Genomic DNA, 19,877 nt, shown 5'->3' with positions numbered 1-19,877 from the left:
GTGCGAGTTATTGGTCCGATCGCGATCCTGACAATTACGGAGAGGAGTCGCGAAAATCCCACCGGCTCGTTGGCGAAAAGCTATGACAGACAACCTCTGCCATCCATCTACATAGTAGACAAAAATTTCCAAATAGTCATAACATAAATATATGTTGACTAACAAAGAAATCTCTAGAGTATGTAGAACACTCAAATTAAACTAAATTAGTTAATCTGGTTAGCGATCACACCTAGTGGTTTCCTGTAGTCAACGTGGCTGTGATACCAAGGTTGTTAGGACCGGTTTCCAAATAAAATAATTATCAGAAATCAGCCACAAATGTCAGCCAACATAGAAAATAATCACACTAATAGACCAACTTGATATAGAAAACCAGTAGTACTTAATATTAAACAGGGCAGAGTGGACAAAATACACCCATATCTAGCACAAGGGCAGATATATCATAGTGGTCATGGGGTAGCACTACTGGTCGCATAAATAGGTAGGCATGTCACATCAAAGTGAAGTGACACAACTAAAGTACTACTACATGACAAGCGTTAGAGTGAGGCTTGATGATTTATTCATGGTGGCGGAAGCGGTGAGATGATAGAATGAAAACTCCAAGTTGCAGGACTGTCCGGGACTCCTCTAGGCATCATATTCGCTATCATACTCTTCATCCATGAGGTCTCCTTCATCGATATCTGGCCACATCAACAAGCTAGTGAGTACTTTCAAAGTAGTCGCAAGATAGTTTGCACAAAAGATAAGTTGAATGCAAAAGTTTCATATGCAGGGTTAATTATCACAATTATTCATGCTAGAAAATTTAACAGAAGTGAAGTTAGAGTAGATAAGTTGGGCGGTAATCCTCCCAAAATATCCAAGACAATGAAAAGGCACTAATCGGGTGTCTGAAGCGATGCCTCGAAAGGTTAAAAAGTAAAAATAAACAGCCACCATCGGGCTTGTGAGCGACATCGCATACATGGCTTAATAATAAATTCACAAGCCGGAGTCGAGCGTCTATGCAACACCATGGAAAGGGCATAATCAAGTAAATCGCGCCTCAGTTGGGCGTCTCAGCGACACCATGGAAAGGGCATGTTAAAGTAAATACTCCCTCAGTCGGGCGTCTTAGCGACACCATGTAAAGGGCATGATAAAGTAAATACTCGCCTCAGTCAGGCGTCTTAGCGACACCTCGGAAAGGGCATAAAAGTAAGTGAATATCCGGGTGGTACAACCAACCTTTGGGATATTCAATACAACCAAGTTTCATCAAGTTAGTTCCAACGTCACAGTCATATGTCAATAATAAGCACTTCCACAAACAGAAACTTGTTCTTGAGAGACCGACATGAAGACCCACACTTGACTTGTGAACCAGTCATCCTTCACTGTGGACACGGCTACTCGAATAGTTTTGACTCTGGAGAGGGTGTACTCTTTACCCATAGCCAAGGGTTTCAACAGTCACTAGGTATAATCTTGCATACGACATTTTAGAAGTAAACACTCAAAACACACACCCATCTTTACCCAGTGACGTCTGGAATCACCCAGACCACCCTTCTAGGGGAAACTATAAGACAGGGAGGCCAACGTCCTCGATTAGCATGGGATCAAATTTCTACCGCACGCTACAAGGGTCCTAGACGAGAAACACACATGTCCCCTCATCAGATGACTCGCATTATTCCAGCGCCATGGAACCTTCATCCCGGCCGCTCTACTTGGTGTGTACTTGATAATAGGTTTAGGACCTACTACACTGTATTTCCTTCCAAAAAGTCATGCGGTAGTACAAAAAGTAAGGTGACGCACACACAAGACACGATCTATGCCGACACTAGAGTTGTTAACTTCATCCACACGGTGTAATGCATCTGGCATAATCACGCCGAAACCTATCACGTCCCACGTGACCAGGCTGCACACGACCTCTCATTATCACATAGGTTGTCATCTTTGTCATGCATGAAATCATACCATATGACATGCAAGTATTATTGTGCAGCAGTTTATGAAACAACCATATCAACAACCATCACATCAAATGATTAAACATGCTTGCGTGGGTCGACGTAGTCGGGGTCTAGCTCGGTGAAGTTGACTGCAACATCTCCCCCTTCGGTATCTAAATCACACACATCGGATTCTAACGTAAATTCCAAATGTCCAAAATAATGTCTCAAAATATTTTTGAATAAATATCAAGAAACACTGTAAAGCAAAAGATTTTTTTTTGCAAAAAGAGTCAACTCAAAGTCCCATGTAGTTTAAAAGTTATGAGAGAAAGGAGTTTAGGGATCAAACTGTAATAAACAGAAAGTAACCTAGGGGCTGACTGAAAAAGAAGAAAATGCACTGATGAAAGTGCGCAAGCCAGAGGAAAAAACACACTCCGCTGAAACACGCTTTTTGGAAAACGGTTCGAAAATAAATGGAACCCTGACAGTGGGCCACCACTGTCAGGTCTGAAATGCCTTGCCGGTGAAAGGGGGCTCGCAGTGTCGCTGGCAGCATTCTGCTATGAACTAGAGGGGGAAAGGGGACATGCGCACTCCTTGGATGATTCCGCAGCTGTGGGAGGTGGAGGAAGTCGTCGGTGAGCACCATGTCGATGGCAGCTCCAACTCCGGCGGCCCGCGCTTTCAGGTGTAGTTTGATCTCGTCAGAGAAGCCTGCAAACACCGAATTGATGCGCGGCTTAGATGAGCTCAAGGAGTTCACTGACTAAATTTGGGCCGCGGTGACACACTTACGTGAGCGAATTTAGCCGGAGCCTGAAGCTGATCGGGGTGTCCAGAGGCGGGGAAGATGACCCTCCCGAGTCCCTCGGAGTGGTTTTGGTGAGGCTCTGCTAAAGTAGGGTGGAGGTGATGGATTGAGAAGGACCCGAGGCCTCTATTTATAGGCGGGCGAGAGGGGTGCCACAAAGGAATCGAATCCGGTGCCAATTACAGCGAGTGAGGGGGTTCTGCAGGTGCTTACGGTGATTGGGCTAGCTGCTGCGGCCTTCAGGGGTTCCATTTCAGCACTGACCCTGAGCAATTACGCACTGAGGCCATTGCTCGATGGAATGGCACCTCACGGGCGCGACAGCTGTATAGAGCGCGCTTTGGGCTGTCCAGGGCACGACAAAGAAGCAACATCATCCGCAGGGTGGGGGACGGACATGCGTGGTTTCTGGTGGTTTGGGCGGTGTCGTGCGGCATGATTTTGCAGCGAGGAGCTTTGGCGGAGAAGCAGGCGTAGCTGGCGCCGCTGCCAGGGTTAGCGGTGCCATGCCAGCTCACCCCCACAACCGGCCAAGAGACCGTGCGGTGCCGTGGATAAGGAGGAGGCACAGTGCGCAGGCCGCCAGAGCAGGTACTCGCGAGAATGACGCTGACGTTCATTCTACACGGAGCAGTGCATACCACCTGCTCGACGAAATACTCTAGTCATGACTAAAAAGACTTAGGGTCAGATTTTTTTGGAGCGGTCTCTCTTTGGCTCTAGAAGTAGCCTACAAATTTTCATAATTTTTGAAATTGGTTGAGGTGGGTTTTTAACAAATACGGGAAATATGGTCCAAACTTTGGTTAAACAAAATTTGAAAAAATTAAACTGACAGCCACAAGGTTTTTGGTCTAATAGGTTGGGCGTACCTAGGGCTACAATGGATAGGAAACTTGGGGTCAAAAACCAAAGGGAACTATAAGTTCCTTTGTAAATTTTTGGGGGTCAAAACTGATTAAAGAAATTTCTTTGGGTCATTTTAAAATAGAAAAGATTGTTAGACAACCCGAATACTTTGAGAATCTGATTTTTAAAAGATGCCCTCGTGAAAGAGGGGAGTCATAGGAAAGAAATCAATGAAAGAGGGAGGGGGAAGAATTTAAGTGTAGATCTTAGTTAGCAAAAAATTGGGGCATAAACTGCTTAGGGGTTTTTAAAAGGATAGGGATTCTTCAAATGAAAATTTTGTCAAGACGGAAATTATGGAAAGCTCTTGCCAAACCAAAATTGCTGCCAAGAAAACTCAAAAGAAATTTTCTCAAGATAGAATTTTCAAGAAAATTCCAAAAGATGTTTTTATCAAATTTTTGGAAATTCTCTTTAAAAATAAATTAAAGCAGAAAATACCAAATTAAAAATTTAAGGGTGTTACATTCCATCTCTATAGATATCCTTGCATATGTTCCTTGTGCTTTGGGACTAACCCATGTAGCTGAGAAGAGTAAGAAACAACAAGGATTGCTCCCAACTCAAGATGATCTTCATGAACAATGTGCATCCACCACTACTACACCAACACGAAGTCTTCTACGACAAAACCCAAGGTTAGTTTATCCCTCTTAGGGGGGATGTCATATCAAGGGAGAGCTTTACTCTAAGACTTTAGTATAAGCATCTCTTAAAGATGTGAACACATTGAAAGCTTTATGTAAAAGTGGTAACCCCACCTGTGCTTAAACGGCGAGTATAACCTATGATCAAGTATTCTTGCTTGGCTGCAAAGTCAATATACTCATATATAGACGACTTCGTCATCGCCAAAGTATTTGGTAGATACTAGAGTGGTTGTGCATGTTCACCATGTTCTATTTGACATCTTGGTGTGTGAGCATTACGGTATGCATATTTTGCTCATTCGAGGATATCCAATTGTCGTTATTTGGATTTCTATTTTATTTGGCCAATTGGATATACAAGAATGCGTAAGTATCTATCTCTAGCTATCTATGCTTTTTTGTCTGCTACATCATAAAAATTGAGCAAACACTTTAGGGATACTCTATGTGGGGAGCACTCAGAGATCCGTATCGACAAGGGATGACTTCCAAATCCTCCCAAAAGCATCTCGATGTGACCAACCTAAAAAACTCGGTCCACTGAAGCCTGGGGTTGACCAGGGTTTTTCATTCTCGGTACCACCGATTGGTCCTTTTCGGCCTCATCGAGTTTCACTATCTACTTAGAGTTATGGAACTCGGTGGCACCAAAAATTCCAACTCGGTGTCACCGACAGCGAGGGGGTATATATTCTCCGCGGACCCAACGTTTGAAATAATCCTTCAAACATCGCCTCCCACACCTCCTCGCTGTTGTGCCCTCGTCCCGAGGACTTTATCGATTTTCTCCCATGCACCCTCGCCACCAGAGTCCACACCGTCGACGAGAATCAATGCGGTCGTCGTTGTCGTAGCGGATCCGTCTCTGCACTAGGGTATGGATCCGGCCCCTCTTTGCCCTCCCATCTCCGAATCATGTGCGAATAGGCTTTGATGAAATTTGTCCATGATTGCAATGACTCCATCCAGAAGAATATTCTCATAGACTAGAGAACAAAGAATATCTTAGGGTTAATAGTCCGCAAAACCGAATCTCGGTGGCATCGAGTTAGCAAAACTAGTTTTACCAATTTTGGTTTTAGGGCTACTGATAACATTCTCGGTGAAACCGAGTTTCCCTTTTCGGTGAAACCAAAAAGTGTTGTCAAGTTTCTGTGAAAGAGTATGTCAGTCACAATGGCTCCGACAATTTTGTCTTGACGGATCCGATATCCCTTTTTTGTAGAAAATTAAACCTAACTTTTTTCAGAATTCAATCTTTGAACAACTTTTGATTTGTATGATGCTCATCCATTCTAGCGCTTCTAACTCATTCCACAGGGTCTGCTTGTCTGCTTAGATGTGTGTCACTATGTCAAGATCACATGATAGTCAAAACAACTTCAGCGAGCTCTGTGCTGAGATGGATTCAGGTACTAATCTAGAGAGGAAAAATCCTGACCCTGGTACACTAGCTCCCATGGATTTCCCAAGGCAGCTACCAGGTCTAGGAGAAGCTTAATTGATATGAAGAGGATGCTGATTTTATCCCAGAGGAGATTATTCCCCAGAAGCAGAAGGAGAAGACCACTGTCAAAAAAACGATGAGAAAAGAGTATGCTAGACCTGCTGATGTGAGAGTTCCAGAGGCTACTCATAGAGGGTTGAAGCTCACCCCTGGAGCCCCTTCTTCTAGGTTTGCTAAGAAGCGAGGTCACAAAAGAGCCCGGAAGAGATTAGTGCATGTTGAAGGACAACTTCTATGTATGAAGATCCAGCAGAAGCTGCCGAGGAAGCGGAGGAAGAAAATCCAGCTGATGCCCCTCCTGCTAAGAAGAAGAAGCTTATGTGTGATGCTATGCCAAAGAAGTCTACACCCAAAGCTTCAGCACCTAAGATGCCAATAGCTCCCAAGAGGACTACAAAGGACATACTTGCAGGAGAGAAAAACAAATGCTATGCATCCACATAGTTAGCTGTAGAGGAGGAAGGAGATGCACCTATGCTGATGAAATTAAGATGTCACTTGCCATTGCACAATGCTGCTCATCCTATTGCTGAAGACATGAAGAAGAGAAGGGATCAAGGTTTGAGAGAGTGTAGGACTATAGATCCATATGCTATCAGGAGAAGAACTGTTGTTGTTCCTCATTTCCACACTAAGGAGCAACAAGATTTCTATGAGACGTTGTTGCTAGACAAGAGTTGTGCAGTGAGCGACATGCGATACGTTGATTGGGAATATATCAAGGCCAATGAGGACTATTTTCCTCATGTGATAGAAAATTTCAGGCTAGTCGATACGGAAGATTTTGTTGGCAGAGAGATAATTGTCTGGAACGATGAGATGATCATGCAATTCTATTCAACTTCTCATTTTTATCCCGATGGAAGGATAGTATGGATGACAAAAGGTCACCAATATGAGTCTACTGTATATGAGTGGGCAACTATCATTAGTGCCCCAAAGGCACAGGAGGGTGATTTGGATGTGTACTCAGAATCCAAGATGAACCACAACACAATGTCAAACATGTATAATGCAGTTCCCCATGAGTATGTGAAGACACATAAATTTGGCTCTGTCTATGTTCCGCAAGCAAGAATACCTACATCAAACATCATTTTGAGACACACCGTGATGCCTAATTCAGGGGATGATAAGATGATCAGAGGTTATTCCATTAACATGATGCACCACTTAGTCACCCACACCCGGTTCAAAGTGATGGACTTGATAGTAGAGACTGTTAGGAGGACTGCTCCAGATTAGAAGAGATCTTGTGCGTATGCACCTTATATTCAGATGCTCATCAATGGCAAGATTGGCAATCACGCGTATCAACATGATCAGCCACACCTACCACTTCAGTCAGACTTCAAGGACAATGTAGTTGTGATGGACCCTAGCCATCCCAGCTCAGTTTCAGCGCGTGAGGCAACACAGGCAGAAGTATCTAGAAATGCTCCAGCATGAGCTCCACAACTCAAAACTAGAGAGGAGTAGATCTCTTTTCTTGTGAGCACCATCCAAGGGATGGAGAAGAAAATTTCAGAGATCTTGCTGAACAAGAAGAGCCTTGAGAGGATCGTGGAGACAAAATTCCATGACCTCGATGTTAGCGTGACAGAGTTGACTACCACTATTCAGCAGCTCCATCATGAAGTTGATTTTGTGCAGATTCTCTATTCCAACAATGATGAAGAAGAGTCACCTCTTCCCATGACTACTCAGTTAATGACCCAGACTAGGTCAGCAGCTCTCCAAGTGTCAGAAGCAAGACCAACTTCATCAGCTCAAGCTTCAGCACCTCCAGCCTCACCTCTAGCTCCTGCACCTCCAGTGTGTGCACCTCCAACTCCACGGACATCTTTAGAAGCCTTCGCCGACGCTATTTTGACCACTCCATCAGATACCACTGGAGGAGATCGAGCCCAGAGTGACGCTTAGTTCTAGACCTTTGAACTTTTTGGTAACTTGTTGACAAAGGGGGATAAGTGTATAGATCAATTAGGGCTTTGAGAGAGAGAGAGAGAGAGCTTTGATTTTTATTTGCTCTCGTTTGGTTTTACAAAACATTTGGTCTTTTGATGACTTTAAACTTTCTTGTGTTTGATCATACACTTTGATTCTTGATGCTACTACATTATACTTTTGAGCTATCTACATGATGATCATTCACTTATTTGTTTGGTGTTATGTGCAGTACTAATCATTCATATCATTTATGCACACCACCAAAATGTATGTGACATGGAAGAGTGACCCATGATTCTAATCGATTGTGCATTTGCATTCAAATGCAAATTAAAATAATGCACAAATTTAGGGGGAGCTCTTGTATTTCACATACTTCTCAAAGTGACGATGCTAATCGTTGATTACATCTTTTGTCAAAGCTTTGATCTATATGTTGTCATCAATTACCAAAAAGGGGGAGATTGAAAGCACAATTGCTCCCTAAGGTGGTTTTGGTAATTAATCACAACATATGTATCATTGAAATAATGATCTAATCGCAGCATATATCATAAAAGTTCAGAGACGCATTGGCTAAAGGATTGTGAGGAGAAACCCCTTGATGCAAGGAAAGGAATAGGATTGGATAAAGCTTAAAGCAAGAGGACTCTACATTTTACATTTGTGAGAAATCACTTTTGAGTCCATAGGAAAGTCAATACTATTAAAAGGGGGCAAGGTATTTTGATTAGTTGGTTGCTAAAGTGCTTAGAGATAGCCACCAAAAATATTCATTCATTCTCCCACAAATATCTATGTCCCAAGCCAAAGCAGCAAAATCGGTGCCACCAAGTTTTCCCACTCGGCCCTACCTATTTACCGAGTGACAAATCCTTTGACAAACCCTAATCTCTCGGTACCACCAAGTTTCGTATCGGTGCCACTGAAAGCATATGACCAACTTTCGGTTGAGGAGATTTCAAGAATCGGAATTTCCGAGTATGGAATCGGTCTCACCGAGAATTGGAAACTGTCCTAGGTCATCGTATCGGTACCATTGAGATTCATATATTGGTCTCATCGAGGATACAAAACTTGCCACATTTAGTGCAACTCAGTACCACCGAGATTCATTTCGGTGTCACCGAGTTGGTCAATAATGTTGTAATGGTTGGATTTTAGGGGATGCCTATATATACCCCCACCACCTCTCATTCACACAGGAAGTACTCATAAAACACACACACTTTCCAGCTCCATTTTTCTAAGAGAGAGCCACCTACTCATGTGTTGAGATCAAGAGATTCCAATCCAACCATTTGAAACTTGACCTCTAGCCTCCCGAAGTTGCTTTCCACAAAATCAATCTCTCCCACCCTTGCCAAATCTATGAGAGATTGATTGAGTGTTGAGGAGACTATCTTGTGAAGCACAAGATCAAGGAGTTGATCGTTCTAGATTGGTTAGGTGTCGCTTGGGAGCCTCCTACTTCGTGTTGTGGAGTTGACCCAAGAAGTTTGTAAGGGTAATGAGATCGCCTACTTGGTGAAGATCTACCGTGAGTGAGGCTAGTCCTGTGTGGACGTGAGCCGTGGTGGAATAGACAAGGCCTCTTCTTTATGGACCCCTTGTGGGTGGAGCCCTCCATGGACTTTTGCAGCCGTTACCCTCCATGGGTTGAAGTCCCCACTAACATGGACGTACGATAGCACCACCTACCGGAACCACGCCAAAAATCGACGTGTCAACCTTTGCATTTGATCTTCCTACACTACCTTGTACATTACATTTGCATGTCTTTACTTTCCGCTGCTATACTCTTAGATATGCATGTGTGGGTTGAACTTGACTAGTCATAATTGCTAAAACTGGCCCACAACTAAAACTTGGAAAATGCTAAGTCTTTATTTGGTCAAGTAGTCTAATCGCCCCCTCTAGACATACTTCGGATCCTACAATATTGGTTTTGAGAACACTTGATGTATATCTTGCATGTGGATACCCATGGTGACAATGGGGTATTATGTTGATTCACTTGATATATGTTATGACATCAACTTGCAGATTCCAGTGACCTTGGGGATCTATGCATAGGGGTTGATTGCACGTTTTCATACAACGTTCTCCGATAGTAATCTTTGCGTACTTGTTGAAGTTCTTTGTGTTGGATTGAATATGATAGTTCTGAATTTGTTGATGCATGTCACATAATTTAAACATAGATACTTGACGTGACATTGAAGTATCTAGGTTGTAACTGCATCTAGTGCCCCTTAGTGATTTTGCTGTATTGAGGACTTATAGGTTAAGGGACTAATATGTTTGTGAGTGTACACATGCTCTATAATTCGCTGAGGAGTTTGAGATATTCAATGAATGTCGACCCCTAAAAATGAATGTCTTGAATTGAAGACTTTGATACTTTCCTAAAGATTTTGAAAGTGAGGAAATTGTTGTGTCCATGAAGATATTTATGCGAGGACTTTGAAGCTTGAAGACTTCTGTTTTCATAGTTTCATTTCCTTTATTTTGAGTCATAAGAACACCGTACTTTTAAAGGTGGTCGAGGTAATACTAAGAAAAATTTCCAAGTGATGCTCATCTCAAAGCCTACACATAACCAATCATTCAAGTAAAGCCTTTAGAAATCTTTTGAAGTTTAGTAAATTTATTCACTAACAGAGTCGAAGTTCTTCTGATCTCTGAGAAAATTGTTCTAACTCAGGAGTTAGGATTTTATCATTGTTAATTACCTACAAGTCAGGAACATGATAGATCTGATGATTTTCATAGTTCGAAAATTTTGACCGTTGATGTGCTTTGCACCAGATGTCCCAAAACCTTATCCACATAACAGTCATATCATTAGGGGGCATTTATTTCATATCATGTCGGGATTGGTTCCAGGCTATAAATTGCTGTCCCCTACAACCACTAGCTGGTTGGCTGCTCCGAGATAGAACTAGATACTTGTTATTTGAGAGCAACCCATCCTCTGAGGACTTTGATAGAAAATCATCTGTGAGGAAAAACCCAAACACCCAAACCAAAACCAAAAGCCAAAGTGATTAAGCGTCATTGAAGAGATTGTTCCTGTGTGGAACCGATGCTTGTTACCTTTGAAGACTGTGTATCTTCGAGATGGTTAGGCATCAATGGTCTAGAGCATCTAGTAGTAAATGGTGGATTGCCGGGTGACCGAGTTTGTGAGGGTTTGGAAGTCTGCGCTGAAGACTTAACACAAGTGTTGGACGAGGTCTGTGTGACCTTAGTTCAAGGAGAATGCGGTAAGGACTGTGTGTCCTTTTTTTTAAATACCAAGACGCTCCAAACCACATGTACGAGTGTTAGAGCAGTTGGAACTGGGTCATCAAATCACTGTCCTCATCGAGCTCCTGGTTCTATTTCCTCAACTCATCTATTGTAACAGCCCAAGTGCAAGTTCCAAATCTTTGTAACATTTCTATGAGTGAACCTTCCTTGTTGTGCCTCATGTGGTTTGAGTTAATCAAAGTTTGCTTCATGACTTTCATTTTGCATCATGGCATCATGTCATCCATTCCACAATTTTTGCACCATATGGCATGTTGTGTGAATGTGGGTTGTGTTGTTTGGTGTGCTTGCTACAAGTTTCACTTCTTGTGTGGGAAATCTCCCTTCATTTTCTTCTCAACTATATCTCTATCTCTCTCTTTAATTCAAATTATTACATTAGGGTGAGATTTTGCTTTGGCCAAACACCTTCTTAGAAATGTTGAAAACCTGTGGTAATTCTGTTGGTGATGTAGAAGTTAGTGTGAGGTGTGTTCTAATTTTCTTGCTATTTAAAGTCTCTCAAAATAGTTTCTTATGGCAATATAAGGGCATTTATTTTCTGTCTCTAAAAATAGCCAAACCAAATTTATTAAATAGGGCATAGGCGTGCAGCCCAGCCACCCAACCAGTAGCCACAGAGGCGCAATGTTGAAGCCCAGCCATCCCCTCTCACACGCGGCTCGTCCTCCTTTCTAGCGTGGACACCGGGCGACCCCACTTGTAGTCTCTCTTCTCCCATGCTTTCTTCCCCCATTTCCATGCTAGCGCCATGGCCTCGGTGGCAAGCCGCGGTACCGTGTCCTTCTCCTATAAAGCACACCCCGATCCCTAGGGTTCCCCGTCTCCTCCCCGTTCCTCTTTGCGCTGCCGCAACTAGGTGATTCCACGCCATGCCAAAATAGCCTTCGCCATACTCCGAGCAACCTCGAGCTCGAGGTGATCCACAGAGTAACCTCCCCTTCTTCCCTACACACGGTGTGTCGTCGATCGGCTCCGTCTTGGCCTCCTCCCCCGAGCACGATCACTAGGGCTGAGATCTCCTTCCCTTGTGTCGCCTTATCTGTCGTGGCCGAGACCTCCCTGGCGAGAAGGATTCCTCCGGTGTTGTGGCATGTGCGAGCAATCATCGCCAGTGAGCAACCCTCGGTGACGCTCCGCCCATCGCCCCTCTTCTGTGGTCCAGATCCAAGCATAGTAGGCACGTTCCCCTATAGCAGCAGCTCCGGCATCATGGCCTCCATGAGAGAGCTCCGAAGAGTTGCTCGCAGCTGCCCCCCGTGCAGTCGTCCCCAGCTAGGTCAAAAAATTGAACCCCACATCATTCCGCAGCCCCGCCGTAGGTCCGCTGCTCTGGTGGTCGCCCCGATGGTCGCCGGTGGCTTCACCAGCACCATCGCTGCCTCACTCCCGCAAGGCATAGGAAGGACATATCCCTTTTTAAGGTCAAAGCGAGTGGCAACCCCCTTGGGTCGGTAGCCCCTGCCTAGCCCAGTGGCGCAGGCCCCCCACTTTGGCCGAGGAGACCAGGGTTCGAACCCCCGAGAGCCCCATTTTCCCACTTTGTGCGATTTAATCCCTATGGCTGATAGTGGGCCCCAGACCCCACATGTCATCCATCGAGGGAACCCTGGTGATACTACCACTTGAATATCAGGCCTCCAAAAATTACGATGAACAACCTCTAACACCTCCACATCTTAGCTATCTTTGGTTGGCTAAGTTAGCGCTTGCTCAAACCTTCTTATATCATTGCTAGTTGCAGGTGCAGGTTGATCCATGTGTTGACATGGATATTTGGGATATCACTTTATTACTGCTATTTATTTTATTGCACATATATACTTGCTGAAGGCAGAAGGCTTGGCCTTTTGCTCGGTGTTTTTTTATGCTTTTGCCGCCTTAGTTTCTGTTATGAGTGTTATGTTCCATATTGGATGCTCCTAACACACTTGGGGTTGTTATGGGGACCCCTTGACTATTTGTTTTGAGTTAAGATTCTTTCGTTAAGGCCCAACATTAGTATTACATTTTCTAAACAACTTAATAAAAATGCATAGGGAATAGCTACCCCGTGGATAATTAATCAACCCCTGGGCCAGGGCTCTTCATGAGTGTTGGTCAAAACGGAGCCACTTGCGGGGGCCACCCGGGGCAACTCGGGGATTTCTATCCGACCATCGTACGTATAGGGATACGCATGACTTCTATTGCGATTTGGTCTAACGGGCGATCTTGCTGGAACACTTTTACTCTTAGCGAATGTCTTGTGCACAGGGATACCCGTGATGCATGAGGCTATCTCGAGGTTGAGGTTTTCTCTCGAGGGCAGCTTCTGATAGTTTGTGATGGACTAGTTGGAGCAGCCATGTAAGGTTAATATCTTTCTGAAAGCCATGCCTGTGGTTATGTGGCTACTTGGAATTTTTTTAACATATGGTTATAGAAAACTTGAAGTAAACTAAACTAAAACATGCCAACCATGTGCGTAACTGTGACAGTCTTTGCTCATGAGTTTCTACTCCGACAGAGGACACGGTGGGGTTATGTCTGACGTAAGTAGGTGTTCAGATCACTTCTTGATCATTATTAGCTCACGTCCGTATTCGTAGACCACTCAATTTTAAATTATGTTCTCGCAAGTTAGCCACCAAATAATGCTTAGTGTTGCTGTAACCTCACCACTTAACTTACCACACCCAATAACTTAATTAGTCCCGATATCATGGTCGCAAGATTGTTGAGTCCCCGTGGCTCATAGATTACTACAATACTACAGGTATAGGTACCACAGATTCAGAGGCATTTGATGCTGTGAGCCTCCAGTGAGATTCGATGAGGAGAACAGGCACATGTACGTGACGTACCCCGATGAGTAGAGGGCCTTGGCCCTCTCCTCGGATAGAGAGACAGACTCATTGCAATTTTATGGTTTATTTTGTCCATAGCGATACCTTTTCTTATGGATACTTAAAATAAATGGTGCATGACTTATAATTTAACTTGTGGCCGGTGTAAGCCAATCCATATACTCATCTCTTCATAAATGTATCTGCAATGATTTCTGCACTTGTGAAACACCGACATGCATCTCTATTGATATTAAGGCCCCATCCCCAAATACGTATAGTGTCACATCTTGGACGTTACATCTATTTCCTCAAGTACTTATCCATGAAATTGATCGTTACTGTTTCAAGACTTTCGGTGAAGACTTTCTCTATTTCTTCAGTCACCTTGTTCCTCACCTGCTTGTCCTGTTTACATGCTACCTGTGCTTTGTGTATGTTTCAGTTCATCACGATGAATGTTGTGGTTATGTCACGACAGCTGTCCTGGAGGAAGGACTTATTGGTGAGTCCATTGTCACTGTGTGGCGACTCAAAGAGATTGACCGGGAACGAGAGCCGGATTTACCCACGTTCAGCCCTCATTGGAGGTAAAACCCTATGTCCTGCTTTGGTGTCTATATTGATGGAGATCTCGATTACAAGGATGCAGAAAAGCTAACCTAGCTCTCGAGGGGTTCTTGCCTAATATGCTCGCTCGAGGGCTTCCCTTTATATATAGGTGGAGGCCTCGAGTTTACAACAGAGTCCGGGTCAATAAACACCCGTGACCTACTACAATTCAACTTTATCTTGTTTCCCAAGTTAGGAAAGCTTCTGCATCTCCTACTTCATGTACTAGGCTGCCAGGCGACACACTCGGTAAGTCTCCTTGTCGTCCCTTTGTCTTTTCTATAGCCCCTTGCACATATATGCCAATAGTTGCCTATGGTCCAACCCGACCCAAATGGTGGGTTATACCGTGGGGTCATATCCCCAACATTAGGCCCCAGGTTGATTTGAACTTGTTCATTTCAATCTTCCTTTCCCTTTATAGGCAGCTTAGTTTTCATCTTGTATTTGTATCTCCTCAGCTTCTTCGGTCGTCGGCTTATAGCTCTGTCAGACTTAGTGATTTTCCCGTGTTGTCTGCCTATGACGTCACCCGTCGTATGTTATGGCCAATGTGGTGAAATCATAACAAGCCCCTGCATATTATTTCTATCTTGAGAATCGAGGTGTCACCTTCTCAAAATTTACTGCTTCTCCTCTTTTCCCGTGCTTAGCAGTCACCACTACGGGTGCTTCTCTATAAATATTGGTGGAGGGCCCCGCTTTCACTTTTCACCTCATCCTCCCTTCTTCTTCTTCTTCTTCGTGTAGCCCAAAAACTAGCAACACCATAATTGCTGCTCGCTGACCTTTCCCCGGTGATCACACCGGGCTGAAGTGACATCCATCTCCCTTGAGATTTATCTACGTGTTTTCGGCGCCTGTGACAACCGTCGTGGTACGTCATGTATCTTTCCCTCTAGATATTCATTTGGTTTTTTCGAAGTTCGTTGGAGAAACCACAACGTTTCCGCCTGTTCATCATCATTGTTGCTTTCTCGATGCCTCTAATGGCATTTTTGTAAAAACGAAGCGGTAAACATAGCAGATTCATCTCAATATTCTCAGATCTCGCCTAGGAGCCTATGGCACAGACCGCTGCGGCTTTCATGCTTTATGTATATCAACCGCTTATTTTTCTAAACCTTTTACAGATACATATTTGTACTACATTGGTGGAAATCTGTTTGTCCCGCACTTCCAAAAATCGAAACATGTCCACTTTGTGTAAGGCACTTTTATCATTGCCGGCTTATCTGTATAACCCTAACTCGCCATATGCAGATGTTGCCAATTTTTGGATACCTTCTTGTCTTTGGGGCGCCTCTTCCGCCATAATTATTTATACTCTCTTACCCTTTATCATAACACAGGTGTTTTTGTAACTCCTTTGAATGTGTCTAGGTGTTTCAGTATGTCAAAAACTTCCATCTTTAATTTGGTGCCTTCACAAGTTTTTGGAGGAGATACTAAATGATTATGTAGATCAAGGTTTGTTGCCATCAAAAGAGGCAATTGGCTGGCGGGAGCTTCAGGGAGAGGAATGCCCAAATCCTAACAAAGGGGAAGCTGTAGTTTTTATAGACCATCTTTTCAGAGGCTTCTCTCCTCCTGGGTCAAAGTTCTTCTAAGATGCACTCAACTTTCTTCACCTTCATCCACAAGATTTGGCCCATAATTCCATGTCGAACCTGTGCCAATTTCAAGTCTTGCGCGAGATGTATTTGCAAATATAACCCATTGTTGCACTTTTCCTGGAATTCTTCTATTTGAACCGCTAGACTGAGTGCATAGATGGTCCTAACCAAGAGGTAGGTGATATTTCATTTCAAATACTCAGGGATGGCGGCTTTCCTTTTGTTGCTCTGCCAAGTCACCCCAAAGGGTGGGCTAAGACTTAGTTTTATTGTCAGAACACTGCCCTAGCAAATGAGAATCCGCTGCCAGGATATTGACCAGACCATCTTCCAATGGATTTTCAACTTCCTCGTTGGGCTTCTCTAGAAGAGTGTGATAAGTTTGCTCTGTATTCCAAAATTGGCGGCTCTACAGTCTCGGGTTTAACCGTAGTAGATTTGACCCAGTGTTGGGCATCTTGGGTGATCCTCCCATTGAGTCATCGAAATGATGTGATGTGCAATTATTCCGACCGTGAAAATGATCCACAATGATATAGTAAGATGATTCTGGCGGAATGTGTTGTAAATAAGAACGTGAAGAAACTGCTGGCGGAAACTCGAGAAATCTGTGACCGAATTGGCATGAAGCCCTTCAATGCCCTTAAACAGCTCCTCTAGTAAGAAACTATCCAACCCTTTTTTTCATCATCTTTGTAAAAAAATTCCAAACTTGAAGTATTTTGCGTTAGTACTCAAATCAAACGAACCTTGTAGGCATCTTCTTCATTCTGCAAGAAGAAAAGGAAAGTCTCGGCTAGCGAACCTGAAGGCACCCCACCAAGAAAAAGAACGAGGCGGCTGCCTCCACTTCGTCATTTAGGGGCGAGTCTCCGTTAGCTGCTACATCTATGGAGGTAAAATTTGACTTCCTCAACCGTTTATTTATTGAACTTGCTAACATTTTTGTTGTCAGGGTGATGCTGCTATGAGTAGGGACGATAATGCTGAGGTAATTTCTATTTTCTCCGGATCGGAATCCTTGTCTTCAAGGAAAATAAGGTGAGTCATTCGAAAAGTATGTTTCTCTCACCCAGATGCTTATTTGGATCCTGGTTTTATTTTGAATAAGACCCAACATGTCTCAAAGCGCTAGACTCGGAGTGGCTTCGGTACTCTTGTAACCGGATTACCCAACAAATTAGCTTCTTATAATCTACAAGATGAGGTGCCTCATAGCCAAACTCCGTCCTACCCTCAGTCTGGTCTTTTCAAACAACCTCTCAATCCTGCTGATTCAAATGATCTGGGATCACACCCTTCATCTGGCGATTCATCTGCCATGAAGTTGCCACCTTTTGTTATCAACTAGGGGTAAGTTTTTCCTTTGTTGTATCATATGTTTGCTTGCTAAGACTCTGAATATTATCCTGCGCTCTTGTTTTGTAGGGCCAAGGCCAAGAAGAGGAACTTTGGCGGTTCATTTATTAATCCTGAAGTTGTTGAGCCAGAAAATCAAGACATGGTGGCTTTCGAATCCACTAGGTGTGTTGAATATCATCAACAAATACAAGTCGATTTACCTTCTTAGCCTAAAATAGAAACAGTTGTTGCTTCGCCTATGGATGTTGAAACTTACCTGACAATTGGTACTGATCCGCCCATTGCTCAGGAACCTTTTGAAGATGTTTCTTGTACAAGAACGTGGAAGTGGCCATCATTTGGTCGAGTTATAAAGCTCCTGGACCCTCAGATGTGTTGGCAAAGCTTGCCACAAAGGAGGAAGTTGTCTAGTCTGACAAAGGAAAAGCTAAACTTGATCTCCCGGATTATGACACTTTCAGTATTTGAGAATTGCACGCTGGTTATCTTGAGCGTCTTTCTACAAGCCGACAAGTGGAAACTGTCCTTGTGAATATGATGAATCTAAAATACGAGGTATGCTCCACCTTGTCGCGTGCTCTGTATTCCGTATATCCTCTTGTAGCCCCAAGGGCCGACTCATCTTCTTGAGATGAGTTGGGTCTTGATGAAGAATTTGACATGTAGCCCCCAAGGGCCGACTCATCTCCATGAGATGAGTCAGGTCTTAATATTTTGAAGAAGAATTCGACCTATAGCCCCCAAAAGATGACTCATCTCTGTGAGATAAGTTGGGTCTTAATAGTTTGTAGAATAATTCGACCGGTAACCCCCAAGGGCCAACTCATCTCCGTGAGATGAGTCATGTCTTAATATTTTGTAGAAGAATTTGACATGTAGCCTCCAAGGGCCGACTCATCTCTGTGAGATGAGTTAGTCTTATTATTTTGTAGAAGAATTTGACCTTTAGCTCACAAGGGCCGATTTATCTTCTTGAGATGAGTCGGGTCTTTTCCATCATACATTGAGAAAAAGAACGATATGCATTAGCCCCCTAAGTGCCAAGTATTTTGCTTGCAATCTGCTTGGGATTTGTTTATAATCTTCCTTGTCATAGTGAAAGCATAATTGCTTCCTAGGGTGGTTTGGATAATTGCTCACAAGATGTGCATCATTGGACTAATATATTTTTACAAGTATAATTCAAAAAAGTTCAAAAGATGCTTTGGCTAAAGGCTTATGTGGAGATGCCCCTTGATGCAAGAGAGGAAAAAGATTGGCTCAAGCTTCTAGCTAGAATACTCTGATTCTATATTTGTGAGAAATCAGTTTTGAGTCATAGGAAAGCAAATACTATTAAAGGGGGTGAGGTATTAAAATGAACTGGTTGCTCAAGTGCTCAAAGTTAGCCACCAAAATACTCAGTCATTTTTCCCATATAACCATTCTGTCAATTTCCACATACTCAAATTCAGTGTCACCAACTTTCCTATTTCGGCCCCACCGAGTTTGACCTCAAATAGAATCGTAGCCATTCCCACCAAACTGGTGCAACTGAAACCATATCGGTGCTACCGAGTTCAGGTTGACCAACTTCCTATTGCCTCGATACACAAAATTGGAATTTACGAGTTTGAGTATCGGTGTCACCATGTTGTGTCATCTGACCACTAGCCAACTTTTCGGTGCCACCGAGTTGTGTATATCGGTCCCACCAAGATTCAAAAGGTGCTTCCTTTTGTGCAAGTCGGTACCATCGAGTTTATGACTTCGGTGTCATCGAGTTTGCCACTTTAGGTGTAACAGTTGGATTTTGTGCGCTGCCTATATAGACCCCTTCACCCACCTCTCATTCGTGGGAGAAGCACTCAAAACACACACTTCATTTCCAGATCCATTTTTCTGAGAGAGAGCCACCTACTCATGTGTTGAGACCAAGATATTCCAATCCAATCATTTGAAACTTGATATCTAGCCTCCGCAAACTGCTTTCCACCAAATCAATCTCTCCTACCCATGGCTATTCTATGAGAGAGTGATTTTGTGTTGAGGAGACTATCTTTAGAATCACAAGAGCAAGGAGTTCATTGATCTACCACATCTATTACCTTTTGGAGGGTGGTGCCTCCAAGATTGGTTAGGTGTTGCTTGGCAGCCTCCTACTTCATGTTGTGGAGTTGAACCAAGATGTTTGTATGGGCAAGGAGATCGCCTACTTCGTGAAGATCTACCGTGAGTGAGGCTAGTCTTTCGTGGGCGGAAGCCGCAGTGGAATAGACAAGGCCGCTTTTTCTTGGACCCTTTGTGGGTGGAGCCCTTTGTGGACTCTCGTAGCCTTTACCCTCCATGGGTTGAAGCCTCCACTAACATGGAAGTA

General features: G+C 43.6%; 1 long non-coding RNA gene across 4 annotated transcripts; it reads right to left on the bottom strand.

The window, feature by feature from the left end:
* Positions 1-366: 366 nt before the first annotated feature.
* Positions 367-3,334, bottom strand: LOC123428528. 4 transcript variants are annotated; one of them, XR_006622574.1, is made up of 3 exons: positions 2,986-3,296; positions 2,757-2,854; positions 367-2,675 (listed from the first exon to the last, which is right to left on the bottom strand). It is a non-coding gene; the product is annotated as an uncharacterized LOC123428528 (long non-coding RNA). The 4 variants fall into 4 exon arrangements; XR_006622573.1 differs by having other exon boundaries at positions 2,757-2,851; positions 2,986-3,294; XR_006622571.1 differs by lacking the exon at positions 2,986-3,296 and having other exon boundaries at positions 367-692; positions 2,556-2,675; positions 2,757-2,978.
* Between the last annotated feature and the right edge of the window lie 16,543 nt (positions 3,335-19,877).

The sequence above is a fragment of the Hordeum vulgare genome, chromosome 1H (assembly GCF_904849725.1).
Source record: "Hordeum vulgare subsp. vulgare chromosome 1H, MorexV3_pseudomolecules_assembly, whole genome shotgun sequence".
Classification (NCBI taxonomy): Eukaryota; Viridiplantae; Streptophyta; class Magnoliopsida; order Poales; family Poaceae; genus Hordeum; species Hordeum vulgare.
Note: the sequence above shows the minus strand (reverse complement) of the source record. Positions and strands in the feature narration are given on the sequence as shown.